Here is a 12063-nt window from a genome sequence, read left to right as displayed (position 1 = left end):
AGCGGAAGAGTTTGTTTGTTTGTTTGTTTGTTTGAACGCTAAGATCTCTGGATCTACTGGTCCGATTTACTATATTTTTGTTTTGTATGAAAGCTGCATTCTTCAGAAGTGATATAGGCTATATAATTATTACATTACACATATATACTAATAAATTAAAATACTTTCTAATTTGACATGCAATTTATTCTGCCATGTTAATAACAACCGTCGTTGCTAAGCACCGGTTTGCAAAGTTTCTTTGTTGCTTTAAGAAAACGTCACCCAAAATGAACTTATATTTTGATATTCATCCTTATGAAAATAAATATATTATATAATATTTAATAAATATTCTTATAGACCAAGCAGGCGTAGCCGCGTCCGGGTCCACTAGTCTATTTATAAAGGAGGGATATAGGTTATATTACATTACGTTAAGTAAACACACAATTCTAAATTATTTCCATTCGACCGCATACGAACCACAGGACGGACTTTTATATTTATTTTTTTTTAGTATAATAATATTGATAGAAAAGTATAAATGTCTTCGACTTCAAGGAAGCATGAAGCATTGGTACTCCAGCAGACACTCCCCGCCAGTAGGTAGCGTATCGGCGACACGTGACTGTAACAATGAAAAAATTACCCTCCAGAACACTTGCGTTGGGATTTTTTCCCTTTAAGAACTTTTAGAATGGACTAGATATTTTCTGGGTACATTAATAAATAGATTAGGCTAAATATAATTATATTTCGTTAATTTTCTTTCAAGGGGCTAAGGTTCAAATCCCGCTACGTTCTAATTTTTATACGATTTATAAATAAATATTTTTCTTTCCTTGTTTTAAAGTAAAATATTTACATAAATATAAAAAAATATTATTGATAGCAAATAAAAGTATAGTATATTCACTAGAAAGTATGTATCTACCACAATAAAGCAGACGACGATATCGCTTATTGCATTTATTGTTCTGTGACGTCTCTATGAAACCGAAACAAAGGGGAAAATACATATTTATTCATTCGCATACCGAATACTTCAACCGCTTAGGTCTCGTACAGACTGTATTCATTTAATATAAAATTTGGAGCCACAGAGATTCTAGTAAAAACGAAGGGATTTCAGTTGACCTTTTGGGAACCTTTTAGCGTTCCGTTCGTTCTGGCTACCAATCTAGAGATGAAACTTGAAGAGAACCTTGTTAATAATCAATTCGAGAAATAGTTATTAGAAAATACTATCAAAAAAATAAAAAATAATACTTATTTTTTTTTGTTACCTCGTCTTTCTTGGAAGTATATCAGACTACCACAGTATGGAGATATTGTATGATTTAATATATGTTTATTCATAGTCGGCTTTTGTCAAATCATTTCAATTAATAAATTATAAAAAATCCAAATAAGTACGTTTTCATTTTTTTCTTATTTCTTATGCATATTAATGTTAGCATGTAAATATTATACTGTTAAAGGACAAAGTATTTTTGTTAAAAAACTATATTTCTTAATCGAAAAATAAATATAAAATCGACTAAAAACAGCCTTAAGCATTTTCACAAACAAAACAGACGCGGGTTTTCATAAGTAACTTTGAATATATGACTGCGCGTTTCCCTCTCGATGTGAAATATGTATTAACGTGACCATTTCATATTACTTTAACTTTCTATTTTTTTACCTTCACCCTGTATCCCATCTTGTAGCGGGGCAGTACAATGATAACATACTCCGTTCCCATTAAAACACTTTCGTTTCTCATTTTGAAAAGAACAAATATAATGAAATTATTCAAATTATTTTTCTTATAATTTTTCCCTCATTATTAGATTTATATTATTTTTAATTATTTGAATAATAATTCCTAATTTATTTAATATAATTATATTTAATTCAGGTTTATTATTTTTTTTATCTTGTACTAGAGTAGAAGTTTATATATTATTTATAGCTTACGTAGCGTTGTGACAAAACGCTGTAAAGCTGGAAAATGCAAATGTCCCCAAGTGAGAATCGAATCCACGACCATCACGTTTACAATCACATATTTCAGGATACAGCATGAAATTAAAAAAAACAAATAAATACAAAAACATAAAACCATAATTATATTCCGTATACATTTTATTATTTCCTTTTATATAATAATTCGCTAACAGGCCGTAAGACTCGCCTCTCGCTATAAATTCACACAAAACCTTTATAACTTCGTAAGCCATTCCAAATTTATGTTCTTGTTTATTGAAAGCACTTTATAATTAAATTAAGGAATCTCTTTTAAATATAACCTTCTGTGAAACGAAATTAATTTTGTTAATAATAAATAACTCGATACAGACTGTAATAGAGGTCGAAGTTGATAGCATCCCTCAGTTGCCCATTAACATTTCCATTCCCTATTCTCACACTCTCTTCTCTCTACGTATAATAAGATAACTTCTACATATATCCTCTGTGACTAAAACACAAAAGTTTCATTGAAATCCCCATCTTCTCCCATTTCCAGATCGTTTCAATCAAATAATTTCCAGTAGAATTTATAATAATAAAGTCTAATAAAAAGTTAGATGGCCCGTTTTGTATTCATGAAGAGTTCGCAAATTGATTTTGATCCGCATCAGACGCCGTCAGGGGTACATTTCTATAAGAAAAATCTTTTAAATTTCTTTAATTTCATTATATTTTGTTATTTATTAAGAATTATAAAAAAAATATGGGGTAGTGTTGAATTGATTATTTTTTATTACATATTTTAGTGAAATTTGACTAAAATTTTAATAAAACATCTATTATTCGATAAGTATACGTATGTGTATTGGGTTTTTTAGTAATATAGTGTTGTCGCCGTTTTAAAATGTCCATACAACTTTTGAGACACTGCGATGGAATTTAACTCTCTGCTTTATCTTCTAGTGTTAGAAAATCTTAGACCGAGATAAAACTTAAGTAGGTATATATCTAACCCATTTAAAGAATTAAACAAAAAAGTCAATAGAAATATTTTTAAAAAGTCTAAAATCTAGACAAAAATTCAATTTTCCAAGATAAAAAAGGTGCTATAACGACGTAAGCGCCCCCACCTCTATAATTAAAGGAGTTTTCGTTTTCCCGAAAACAATGGGCGTTCGATTGACGGTATTTAATATTCATAGCCGTTAAGCGACTGAGATTGACTCTATCAATGTTAATATTGAAATGGTGATGAGAGAATTACCTTTTTTTATTTCGATTTAAATATTTATTTTTTTTTATATTACTGGGAACTGAAATATTTGATATATTTTTACTCGCTCTGGTATCGAAGCTAAAAGCGGGGTTGAATTTCGCCATTCAACATTCAATATGCAATTAAACGATAGGTTCCCAGGTTCCTTCTACCTACCCTGATATTTCGGGAAATGAGAAATACACTACATATCTTCTCGTTTTACTTACTGTGATCTTTGATCACTCTAGATTGAATATTGAGAAGATTTTTTTCAGTATTTGAAAAAAATAAGAAACATTATTTAACCAGAGTAACAAGACAAAACGGGGTGTTGAGTTCCGCATCTCAACACGTAATGTCTTGAAATTCAGCGCAAAATGAGTAGTAGAGTGACTTAACGCTGGTTTTACTCTGTTAAAAAAAATGGTATAAAAAACACAAATATTACATATTTATTACCTTTCAGCCAAACTCGTCAACTACCTCGCCCCGCACGTCGAGGTCGACTATTTGGTATTGTGCGCCAAAAGCCTTCCCGCGTACCTTTTTGTACGATGTCGGGGTCAGCTACGCATGTAATATGTCTTCTTTAATCCCTTACATTATTACGTGGGTGTATGATGTGATGGATTTATTCAATATTTTTACATTGAGAGTTATAGATTCGATTTTTATTCGCAGTAAATACTCGTATGGATAATGTTTATATATATTGGTCATGATGCCGCTATGGCTTAGTGGTACAGCGTGTCACAGTAAGCGCGGGGTCCCGTCACGTTACACGCAATGTGTCGAATATTGGGTAAATTTTTTTAAATATATTACTTTATATATATTTGTACTCCTACAACGAGTGGTAATATTTCCAAATAACAATACAACGTAACAACAGTGCGTAACTGCCGTAAAACAAATAACGCACATAAAATTAAATCACTTGTTTTATTTCTTTCAAGCGTCGTGGATGTTGCCAAATCATATTTGAATTATAACATCCGGCTGTTTATTTTTCTACGCAGTCACTATGAATTTTTTCTTTGCTAATATTATAATGCCCAAGAGTTTGTTAGGTTGAGATTAGTAAATCTCAGGAACTATTGGTTCTAATTGTAGTCCGTTTATAAGTCTATTTATATATTGAGACCAGCCGTGCCGAGCCAGATATGCCCTGGATAAAATAAAATATTCCATTTTCTCGCTCTGGTAACGAGGCACAGACGGTATTGTGTTCTGCTACTCAACACGCAATGCCTCCAGAATACGAGGAATAAGAGAAATGAAGAATGGAAATGTCTAATGGGAACATAGTGTCTTAACACTAGGTTCCCTCTAGCTACCCTGGATTTATTAAGGATCGGGATTATAAGCTTTATCATAGCATGCTAATCGTCGATGTAATCTACTACATCTTCCACAGCGGTCACCTGGAATTTCTTATTTAAGGTAAAGTCACAGTTAAAAGCTAGTAAATAATAAATAGAGTATCTTACATTCTTTCTAAGGTGACAAATCGGTTTCGCAAAATACAATATATTGTAACACGCAATTTTTCAGTGAACATCGATACCGACCTTTTCCTGATATATTACTTATTTATACGACCTTTAATGTAATGAAATGTAGTTTACAGTACGGAAACATACAATTTAGAGGTCAGTAGTGGCACAGGGCTACTAGTGTGTCGCTGTAAACTCGACGGGTTCTGGGTTCGATTCCCACTGGAATAAATGAAATATTTAATATATTTATTTCCTCAATCTGGTAAAGAGGCATTAAATTCGGCCGCTCAACATCTAATACCTTCAGAATTCACGGGAACACAGTGTTTTAACACCTTTCCAGGAATTAAAAAATAAAGGATGAATCTAAAAAAAATACTATTTAGTTGAAATTGTAAGAGTAAATCGAAAATCATATTTAAATTTTATATCAACTTTTCATTCAAATTCAATTCAAATGAATTAAAGGTGTAGATTCAGAATCAATTCAATTCAAAAAGTTATTTAAAGTTTCTTGTAAGAGACACACTGACAAGAATGGGCAGCACGTCCACGTCCAGCAATAAGGCGGTAGCAATCAACGTGTTTAAGCTTACTGAAAAGTGATACAAATTAATATAGGAATATCAGGGGAAGCTTAGTCACGTTTTGGCATATTTTTTCAAAAAGAAAGTTTTTACCTTTTTGTTTTTCCAAATAAAGTAGGAACTATGATTAAAAAAATAAAGAAGCTACAAGTTGACCTAACTAGATTTTTTTAGTGTAAGAACTAAGTACTTATGTAATAAATATTATAATATATTATTTTACGTATCTAAGACGTCTTATAAGAAGCCAGTGGCCAGGAAATGATTTACTATGTTTTCCTGTTATCATATATAACAATCCCAACAATTATGATTTTTTATAACATTATTTCTACTTTTGTTATATTTTTTTATTATTTTCATCATAGTATTTATTTCGGGGCAGTTGTAGGTTAAAATGTAATTTAGAATACTATTTAAATATAAGTATGTACGTTTATTTGTTACAGTACTTTTTTTCGTAGTCGATCTTCACACACGAAAGTGTGCCCAGCCGAGTGCTAGAAAAAACCGACGACGAACCTTTCAAAACTACCTTTGAACTCTTTACAACTCATATAATATTTGATCTACATACGCCTTTTTTGGCACATGTACCGCACATAGCAGGGTACGCAGAGGGAACCTGGGAGCCTAGTATTAAGATAATCCGTTCTTATTAAGATACTTCCGTTCCCCACTTTTCGCCGAATTCTGGAGATATGGCGTGTTGAATGGCGAAGCTCGACGCTGCATATGTTAAATTAGGCAAATTATTTAAAGTGTAAACTAATTAAAATTTCATTAAATCAAGCCAAACGGGATTTAGATCCTTAAAACTGCCTCCTTATAAACTACTAATAATTTCAGGAATTTCTAAATAACATTATACTAAGTAAAATGTAATTTAGAGATGACCTTGAATAAATCAAATTAGAATTTCTAAAGTGACAGGTGGTATACTTCGCTGACGCAGGTCCGGTGCAGGTGTACTTGATGTTGAGAAATTAATCAATTTTTTATTTTTTATTTCACATTTAAATGCCTTTTGAAACTAATATTTGGTATCTATTTATACAAATACTATAAAGTTTTAAGGTACGCGCTTATCTCAAGGTTTTTTTCAATGAAGATTAGGTAAGAGAGAGTGAGTGCTGGACAGGTCATAATCTCGAACTCGGAACTATTACACAAAACGAATAGGTAATATTTGTCATATTGCATTTACTTTCCAAACGTATTTTGTTAGTCCGTTGTACCGGGATCGCTTCACCGAAACCCGGGGGATTGTGCATATTTTTAATAATTCCCGCTTTATACGCGGGATTCGCGTCGGATTTAGCGGGATTGCCCATCGGCTTGCGATCGCGCGCAATATTCAAATATAGACAAGTAAATCCGATTTATATTATAGAAGAGTTTGATTTTTTTTTATTTTTATACATTTTGAGGCCGATAGGTGATGATGATTGTGGGTTCAATTTTCTCTCTAGAGGGCTATTACAATTACATTTAAAAAAAACCTCTTATCATACTTCTTTTCCTCTCCTCCCAAAACCTCTTATCCTTAAGTGAAGTAACCTAACGCCGTCTAATCAGCCACAAACAGAAATTATAAGTCCTGAGCTAAAATTATAACAATAACAATTAAAATTTGACTTTTCCATTAGACAAGTCATCAAAAATGGAAATATTTCACACCTGTCAAACCTGTCAGTTTTTTCAAATATACTTTTATAAAGAATCAGTCATAAAGCTAAGTTTCCTTTAAAATTTAAAAATATTATCTCAGATTTTTTTAGTCTCACGTGGAATCCCGCAGTAATATAACGGAGAGTAGGCAGGGGAAACCTTGTTTTAGGACCCTCCGATTCCACAGATCTCTATTGGTACAGATGTTCTATTACTGTTCCAAAATTTTTTTGTTTGATTTTGATTGTTTTTTCAATCATATCTGACTCACTTATTATCTGATTTATATTCCGGAACCCGTATCCTTATAACTGGAGGCTGGGTACTCGGTCTTAATGTTAGCATAATCTCCATAATAGATGTCGCTGTCATTGCGGGGACGTCATTTGATATTGTTTCCATTACCGATTGTATTGGGTGGCGCTAGTGTGCTGCGTCTGTACTGATGCGTTTCCAATAAAAGCACAGACGACACGGCACCCGGGGCTAGATCCGATTCGGCCTTGCTTCGGTGAGGTCGCACAATTGGGCTATTATATTTATTTCGATCCCTTGTCGAAGTGCTACTGTATTTATACTAGTGTTGTGCTGCGGATTCCTGCGACTGCTGAGCTGCGTGGCGTCCTGCTGCGCTGCGTTGCCCTGTGGTTGCCGAGTCCCGCATCGCTCGTTTCCAGCGTCCGGATTGTTGTTCAGTAAGTGGATACACGGTTGTTATTAGATAGGTACTCACCTACCGTTCACCGACGGTAGACTTTTGCTTGCCAAAGATAGTGTAGTTTTAAAATACACACCCCGTCCCTCGCCGCAAGGTGAGGGGAGAGACAAAGCATGGCCGGCCTCAGTCGCTCCGAGCTGCTGAGGTATTTAGAGACCTTCCACGGCGAAGCGTTCAACGCCGTGATGAAGTTCGCGCAAACGCGCAATGACGCGCCTAGCTCGCCTAGCGTACCCGATGTCGGCCCGGATGCCGATATGCAGCCCTCAGCTGCCGGCCCGAGTGCCGATGATGAGACGATGTTCTCCGGTGGGCCTTGCGACCTCGGAGTCGCCCCGCCGAGGGAGCACTCCCGCGACCGCTCACCGATCCAGTCTGGTGAAGAGATGGAGGAGGGCAATTGCCCGTCCTCTGATACGGAAAATGATGACGGGTTCGAGACCGTCGGATCACGCTCGGCCAAGCGTAAGGCCAGGGCCCCTAAGGCCCCCCCCCGCCCAAAAAGGCGAATAAACCCGACGGCCGCCGTTCCCGCGTGAACGAGTTAACGGTTTTCCCCTCCCCTGCCCCCGCCTCTGCGGTTGAGCGGGAAGAGGATGTACCCCCCCGCGCGCCCCGCGTTAAACCCCCGCCGCCCATTTATGTGCAAGATAAGCACAAATGGGGCAAGGTGTCGCAGTGGCTCAATAGCCACAATGTCCAATATTCCACCGCGCGCTTAACGCAGGTTGGAATCAAAATCCAAGTTAGGTCTTCGTCGGAACACCGACAATTCACCTCTTTCCTTCGGGAGTACCAGATAGGGTACCACTCCTACGCCCTGGAGGACGAGCGCCAATTGCGCGTCGTGCTTAAGGGCATTCCCAAGGAGATCGAAGTCGATCTCGTGTTAGATGACCTTCGTAGCAAAGGCTACCCCGTGCGCCAGGCGCACCGTCTATATAATTCTCGCACTAAAGCGAAATATGACATCGTGTTAGTCATCCTTGACCTCACTAAGGAGGGAAAGGAAATTTTCAACCTGAGGTCGGTGTGCTCTCTCACCGGCATCAGAGTCGAGCCCCCACACTCGAGGGGCCTCATAGGGCAGTGTCATCGCTGCCAATTATACGGGCACTCTGCCCGCAATTGTTTCGCGCGGCCTAGGTGCGTCAAGTGCCTAGACGATCACGCGACTGCGGATTGTCCCCACAAAGTCCCCGATCCCGCTGTGCCCCCAAGCTGCGTGCTATGCGAGACGCAGGGCCATCCCGCGAACTATCGCGGATGTTCCCGCGCGCCTCGCAGACGCACTAGGCGCGGAGGCAAAAAGCGCACCTCCTATAAAAAGGAGCCGGCTCCTACTCAGTACGAGCCCGCCCCTCTCCCTAAAGAGAATGCGTGGTTCAAACCCGCACCTACACCGGTCGTCGCCCTCGCCGCGGCACCGGTACAGCCGCCTACCCCTCAGGTAGCGGCCCCGCGCTCGTGCCTTCCGGCGCGACCGCGACCGCGCCCTTGCGCCCGGCGCCTTCCTGCGCCGCGCCCGCCCCCTCTTCTAACGCTAGCGACTTAGCACTTGTGCTAAGTTTCGCTAGATGTTTTGATTTTAAAGAAATCAAAGTCCTCGCGGCGAAACTTAGGAACACGAACGGTTCCGATGATCGCGCTCAGGTTATTATAGATCATATAGATCTCATCGAAGCCATTCAAGGCTTCGTCGCGGTTTAAATTTTTCCAATGGCGGTCATAAATAGACCCACCCCACGGCCCGCTGACTCGCAACTCGCGCGAATTAAACCTAGAGCCCTGTCAATAGCGACCTTTAACGCAAACGGTGTCAAACGCCAAAAAGAGGCTGTGAGCGCCTTCGCGCACGCCCATCAATTAGATATCTTATGTATACAGGAGACTTTTCTTAAACCTGCTGTTCGTAGTCCTGGCATTGCGAACTACAGGATTGTAAGAAATGATAGAGCCACCCACGGTGGAGGCACTATGATTTATTACAAGAAGAATTTACACTGTATACCACTCGACCCTCCGTCTCTCGAAGCAGCCGAGGCGTCGGTGTGTCAGGTATTCCTCACAGGCCATCAGCCTTTAATTATAGCTTCAGTTTATCGTTCGCCGTATAGGCAATTATTAGAAAGCGACATTTTGGCGCTACTTAGTATGGGAGACTCGGTCCTTCTGATCGGGGATTTCAATTGCAAACATAGACTTTGGAATTCGTCGGTGACTAATGTCAGCGGCAAGAGGCTTCTAGCCTTCACAGAGAAATATAACGTTTGTGTTATAGGCCCGCCTTCTCCCACTCGCTTTAGTGTCCTCGGCACAGGCGATGTACTCGATATTGCCATACTTTCGAACGTTGCATTGTCGCAACGTTCAATAGATACCATTCTCGACCTAGATTCGGACCATCGTCCTGTCATTCTCAAGTTAGGTGACGAGCGCCCCTCAGGCCCTCCCACCAAAACAGTGGTCGACTGGAGGAGATTTGCAAAGCTCCTCCGTTCAAATGAATCCCCTCTTAAGGAATTAATACCTGGCATCGCCGACTCCGCGGCGCTAGCGATAGACGCGGCGAATAAATTCACCGATTATATTTTAAATACAATCCAGAGTTGTTCGAAAGAGGTATCAAACCTGCCCGACGGCAGGTTTGATATCTCAGAAAAGCTCAGGCGATTGATTAGACGCAAGAATGTAGCTATGCGACGACACGATACCTACCCGACTGACAACAATCGTAGGGAATTTTACAGATTAAAGAGGAGAGTTCGGTTCGAATTCGAACTTCTGCGCGGTGAGTCGTGGGATAAGAAGCTCGAGGGGCTCGCTCCATCGCACCAGGCATTCTGGGCGCTGTCGCGAGCTTTTAGAGTCGATTGTCTCTCGACTATGCCTCCTCTCGTTAGGTCAGATTTATCAATTGCCGCCGATGACACCGAAAAAGCGGAATGTCTCGCTGACAGTTTAGAGGCTCAATGTACCCCGAGTAGTCAGCCCTGCGATCCGAGCCACATGGCGCGTGTTGGTTCCGCGGTCGCAGAATGGGCTCTGACGCCCCCGCAAGGGGAACCGCTCCGCCCGACCTCTGAAGACGAGGTCAAAGTCATTATCAAAAACCTCAAAGATAGGAAGGCCCCGGGGCCCGATAAATTGTCTAATAGAATGTTCAAGTCCCTACCGGCTCAGTTCATATCTCTATTGGTCATTATTTTCAATTCCCTTCTTAAGTCGTGCTCATTCCCCGACGAATGGAAGGAGGCCATAGTCATAGGCATTCCCAAGCCTAATAAGCCGCGGAATATCCCGTAAAGTTATCGACCTATCAGCCTTCTCAGCTGTTTAGGTAAAATTTACGAGAGAATCATTCTCGTTAGACTCTCAGAGGTGGTAGAGGCCGACTCTCTGCTCTGCAATGAGCAATTCGGTTTCAGAAAGAAACATTCCGCCATACATCAAGTCCACCGTGTTGTAGAGCATATAGCTCGACACAACCTTAGGGACCCTTTTCACAGCAATACAGCTGCTATTTTTCTCGATATAGCGAAAGCTTTCGATAAAGTCTGGCATAACGGCTTGATTTACAAGCTGCGCGCCGTTTACGGCTCTTATTAAAAGATCGACTCCAGAAAGCGGCCCGCGCACTCGGTGAGTGGTTCCGCCAATGGAGAATCGAAGTCAATCCCGAGAAGAGTAAAGCAATACTCTTCCCTCTCAATAAAAATATAAGAGTCTCTACCATCCATCTCTTAGACAAACCCATTCCCTGGGAAAAACAGGTCAAATATCTAGGTGTCACTCTAGACTCTAGATTAACTTTCAAACCCCACATTACAAAAGTCTGCAATAAAGCAAAGTACATTCTCAATAGATTATATTATCTCATAAACAAGAAAAGTAAAATGTCACTTAGAAATAAGCTGACACTATACAAAGCTTGTATTAGACCTGTCCTTACTTACGCTTGCGTTGCGTTCGCGCACACCAAGCTTGCTCCCTTGCAAAAAGTGCTAAATAAATTCCTGCGCATCGCTTCAGGTTCCCCCTGGTACGTGCGTAATGTCGATTTTGTGTCTGATTCGTTGGTTCGTCCAACATTAATGAGAACGGAATGCCTTAACACTAAGTTCCCAGGTCTCCTTCCCTGGTATCTGCAGGATACAGCAAGAAGCTAAAACATATTATAATGTTCTCTCTGTATTCCAAAATGTCATTGTCAATTTTATATTGGTGGTTATGGTTATTTTATTTCGGCGTTCCGAACGTGTCAGTCAAGCACATGTCACTTCACCAATGTCCCGTTGCCTGGAGAGTACACGAAGAATTTTTTACAAAAATGTCTATAGTATAAACAACGCCTTACTGTGGCAAGTTGTAAATAATTCACATACGGCGGCA

Source organism: Heliconius melpomene, chromosome 2 (assembly GCF_056956725.1).
Source record: "Heliconius melpomene rosina isolate 202511_hmr_F chromosome 2, ASM5695672v1, whole genome shotgun sequence".
Taxonomy (NCBI): Eukaryota; Metazoa; Arthropoda; class Insecta; order Lepidoptera; family Nymphalidae; genus Heliconius; species Heliconius melpomene.
Note: the sequence above shows the minus strand (reverse complement) of the source record.